This window comes from Watersipora subatra, chromosome 5, assembly GCF_963576615.1.
Source record: "Watersipora subatra chromosome 5, tzWatSuba1.1, whole genome shotgun sequence".
NCBI classification, from domain to species: Eukaryota; Metazoa; Bryozoa; class Gymnolaemata; order Cheilostomatida; family Watersiporidae; genus Watersipora; species Watersipora subatra.
The window spans coordinates 6326758-6332090 of NC_088712.1; the positions used below are offsets into that span (position 1 = coordinate 6326758).

Below are 5333 nucleotides of genomic sequence, written 5' to 3' on the forward strand. Positions count from 1 at the left end.
AGGTCACAAAATTAATGAACCACGTCAACACTTCTACTTGTTATAAAACCTTCGATCGAATATGCCTTTTCAATTCAGTTCATAACTTCACAATGAGTACCAGAGACAACAGAAAAAGGATATTTCAAGAACGATTACAATGTGCAGATAAATGTGTGAAGCGATGGGGTTACTGCTCTCATGGAATGGAAATAAGCGACCGGAATCGAAAAGCTTGTTGATTTCTCTTACGTGAAAAGTTCTATCAAGATCTCAACGAAAGATTACGGTTTACAGTAAGTACTACAAATTCAATCTAGATGTTATGTAGGAATGTTACAATGTATCTTCTCTTCTGAGTAGTAACTATGTGTTCTAGGCTGATTGTATTCATTGTAATTGCAAACTCCAATATCTTAGCAAAGTGTATGTTATATCCCTACTCAGATTAAAACAGATGAATTTGGTTCTTCTGAGTTAATTGAATGAGATGGTTTGAATGTATATTGTAGTCTGACTGTAATCAATGCTATTGTAGATTCCCATATCTCACCAGCAAAATGGATATATCCCTAAACATAGTCAGAAAAGGATGGAAGAATTTGCTTCTTCAGTAAGTATTACATGTATTTATTTCCTTAGTTCAACTGAATGAACTAATTTGTCTGAATGTTTTAGTTTTACTATAAGTCCTATTTTGTCATAGTCTGTGTGTATGTCCTATTGGGATATTCTTTCAGAAAATACAACTTTTCGAGACTCGTCATCTCAAGGAGTTCAAAGCACCATCTATTTTCTACTATCACAATGTTGGAACAAGTGAATACAAAGATGCTGAAGGCAAGGTGAATGTGGTACCAACTGTAGCATTTTCAACCAAAGTTGATGGAGAGGAAGTTCAAGGAACTTTAACGATGCCTTCGAGATATGCCCTTTCGGTGAAGGAAAATTATCCGGGTATCATTATATACAAGGGACTAGTAACATCTCACAATACTCGCGAATACTACGATGTAGTAGTCATGGGACATGAAAAAGCAAGCAGATTTTACGAGAGTTCGGCACAATGCAAAAATGATTCTGCTATCATAGATATTTCCGATGACGATGAGTGATTGATAAACATCTCGATACAAACTTCGTTTTAAAGATTGTACATGAACATTTTCTTATATATATATTCAATGTTTCATTTATACTATATTATCTTTATTGCGACCTATCTACTTGAACATTTTCATATATTTCAAGTTAAACATAAACTATTTTATTTTTACTGAAACAAAATGATGATGGAAATAATGAATAATACATATAACGATGCCTTCGAGATATGCCCTTTCGTTGAAGGAAAATTATCCGGGTATCATTATATACAAGGGACTAGTAACATCTCACAATACTCGCGAATACTACGATGTAGTAGTCATGGGACATGAAGAAGCAAGCAGATTTTACGAGAGTTCGGCACAATGCAAAAAGGATTCTGCTATCATAGATATTTCCGATGACGATGAGTGATTGATAAACATCTCGATACAAACTTCGTTTTAAAGATTGTACATGAACATTTTCTTATATATATATTCAATGTTTCATTTATACTATATTATCTTTATTGTGACCTATCTACCTGAACATTTTCATATATTTCAAGTTAAACATAAACTATTTTATTTTTATTGAAACAAAATGATGATGGAAATAATGAATAATACATATAAATATATCTTTTAAAGTGAATAATTTTGTAATAAAACTGATCTTTCATTCAACATATTAATTTCTCCAACAAATTTCAATCTTACATATATACAAAAAAACCGAAAATAAATTCCTTAAAATTCTTAACCATTCAAGAGCTTCAACATTACAAAAACATCAAATCTTCAAAAAATAACTTTGTACATAAACACTTTCTCATATATATTCAATGTTTCAAATATATAACAATCTCCGGAAAATCAACCCCTCGGTGTCCCAGATATTAACCCCCTCACTCATCCGGTAATCTCTCGCTCTCCTCGATAATCCGCGAGATCCACTCCGGAAAACCAACCAGCCCTCGATGTCCCAGATATTCACCCCCCCACTAATCCACCGATAATCCGCGACGATTCGGCCGACTAATCCGCAACGATTCCCCCGACTAATCCCGCGATAATCCACGTTTAATCGGATGACTCATCCCCCACTAATCGGATGACTCATCCACAGATAATCCGCCGATTACGCCGGGAGCGGATTCATACCCCCTCGAATTCAACCCCCTACTCTAGACCACAATTTCCCCCCAAACCCCAACATCTCATTCAACTCCACCCAATTCAATCTACACCCCTAGCCAATTTAATTCGCAACCCCCTTTTTCTATCCCCCCGCCGGATCCGTCACTTTTTTGTGTAGATCTGCTCTCTTCATACTACTACTGGTTGCTTCTCTGCCAATATTCCTGCCTTGATGAATATTATCACTTGTCTCTAGTTTTTGTAATCGGAGTAGGTTGTTTCATTCCCAATCTGCAGTATCCACAAAATGAAGAAAATATAATAATACGTGCTAAGGAAGTACAAAAACAATAGCTGAAATATTTAATGAAAGCGATCAGTTTTTAAACAAAAAATTAACTAATACAGTTAAATATGGAAAAAAGGAAAAAAGTATCCGCACTGCAAATCAAATACTTGCCATAATGTCCAGATCAGAATCATGATCATCCTCAACTTCGGTATTAGAGATTGATAGAGTTGATTCCAATGTAAAAAGACTAGGAGAAATTTTTTGAGATGACGAAGCCATGTCAAATAATTTGTGAAAACCTTGAATAAATTTTTAAAGTTTGACGCAATGGCAATAAAACTCGAAGCCCGATGATGATTTTAAAGAAGTTTAGGAACTCGGCTACGTTTAGTACTTCTGCCTAGCGGCTATTTTCGTGATGACGCCTTTCTGCATATCTTGTGACAACCTTGAATAATTTTGTAAATAAATGTGATGCATTGGCAGTGGTGTTAGCTCAAAGCCCAGGCAATGATTTTCAAAATGTTTTGGAACACTACTACTTTTAGTAATTATATTAAAAACTAGCCTAGCGACTAGTTTTTAATTTGTTGCAGTAGATATTCTCTCTTGGGATTAAAAATATAACTAATTAATCATGGAATTTAATAATTCGCGGAATTGACTGTTCGCGAAATCACGAAGTTTTATAACCAACGAATATTTTCATCCCGTAGGGTATAGTTCTTGGCAGCGCTTTAACCTTTACTAGAAGAAAGCTGAATTGGTTTGAAGCCAACGTGCCTGGGGCTTTCATTGGGCGAACACTTTTTGTCTTGAATTGGCATGTTATATTGTTATGACTTGGAATGTTAGGTTTTCCATTACGGTGCATCCTTAGGATACGATTATTCTGATTTTGCCCAAAATCTAATTTTGCCATCAGGCTACTTATTACGAACGTTGAAATAACGAAGACGCCGAAATGTGGTTCGCCAAAAGTATTTCTATAACGTTTTGATGAGATGTGATGACCAATTTTCCTCAGGTCAGAATTCCATTTTGGATATTTTATTAAAAGTACATAAGCCATAGCAAATATTCATGTTTAGTGTTTTAACAAATTTTACTATTTATTTTAATTAGGCTTGCACATATAACAACAAGTATCTAAACTCAAATTGTTATTTAAAGAATATGATACCACTTCAAGCGTGACCGGATGAAGGAAAAATAATTTCCATGACAACAGAGTTGGAAATAATAAATAGATAGAAGGAAGGTGCCCGTATTAGTAATATTGCTTAGGATTATGGTCGCAACCAATCAACAATTGCAACTGTTATCAAAAACAAGAAATCCATTAAAGCAAGTGCAGGGAAAAGCTGACGAAGGATGACTCAAAGGAATTGAAAGTGTTCCACAGGATCAGCATTCAAGAGGCCAACAGTTTAGTCGTAACGAGGAAATAGAAGAGACAGAAAAGCCAACATCGAAATCAATGAACTACAAGTTGGTATGAAAACCTTACTAGGTACATTGAAAGTGAGCATCCAGAATGTTATTAAAATGGGCATGAGCTATTTTAAAGATATTTTGAGGAGTCAACAGAAACAGACTTCATTGGATAGGTTTTTATCAAAAGTCAAGTGTCAAAAAGCACAGATAATAACAATAAATCTAACATAAAAGCTAGAGATCAACCAAAAATCAAGAAATACTATAATATTGAGTTTTAAAATTTTTTTTTTACTTCACATGTTTAATTTACTGATTCGGACTGATATATAAAACTATGCTATACAATACATGTATAATGTATTTTAATATTGATCATCTTTGTGTGTAATTTTTTTCATGTTTTAATCATTTTGTTTTACGTTTTATTTATTTCATGTTTAATTACGTTCTTTTTATTTTATTTTCATTTTATTTCATTTTTAATCATGTTTTACTTATTTCATTATATGTTTTATCGTATTTCATGATTCATCATAATTTTGCAAGCGGGCCTGTTTTTTACTCTGTGAATACAAATCATTGTATGTATGTAACTCATATGTAATTAGCTACTCAAGATACATGGCACATCCAAATAACCTTCTAGAACTTGCTTAAGACCTGCCCTCTAGGGTATAAATACGTACAAACTTCTATATGTATGGTTACATTAGTTCTTGTGCACGTTCAATACCAGAAAAACTGCAACCTTCTCTTGATATTTTTATAAGTGTTAGCTAGCTAGCATTTGTCTGCATTGCACAAGCATTTACAGTGCACCAGCAAGCATCATCCTCAATCTGTGAGCAAGTATGATATATTCTACACTGTACCAAGTTAGCTTGTTTTCTTCTAGCACTCTCTGCACCGGCAGAAAAGATGTGTATTTCTGGCTATTTCTTCTTTTCGGGACCCAACTTTTTTTTTAAACAGGTAAAAAACTTTGAGTTGTAATTCTTTCGACAAGACTAGACAACTGTTTTTAGCCAGCTACAAAAACTATATTTTATTACATAATAAATTTGTTTTTAAGTAAACAGTAACATAATTAGCATTGATACAATTTTGCCTTCTCTGCGCTCTACTCACTACATGCTCGGTCAAGTCAAGTTAATACAGACATATGTACATACTGTATCAAAAAAAAGATTTACTATGGTTATCAAATGGTCAAGTGGGCAAGAGGTTGCTTTCAAGAACTGCATCTCTTGGCCTTTATTTTTGAAACAGGTTGAAAAAGAGTTTAACCAGAGACACTAAAAACTGTAGTGAAAGCAAGAACAGAAACTGCAAAGTAATAAATTTTTAATGATAAAATGGAAATTCAATAAAATAGTTAAAAATACATACTAAAA

At 33.6% G+C, this 5333-nt stretch overlaps 1 long non-coding RNA gene across 1 annotated transcript; it reads left to right on the forward strand.

Moving 5' to 3' along the window:
- The first annotated feature begins 245 nt into the window (after positions 1–245).
- On the forward strand, positions 246–861 carry LOC137396168 (uncharacterized). Its single transcript, XR_010978491.1, has 3 exons — positions 246–275; positions 518–592; positions 720–861. It is a non-coding gene; the product is annotated as an uncharacterized lncRNA (long non-coding RNA).
- The last annotated feature ends 4472 nt before the right edge of the window (positions 862–5333 follow it).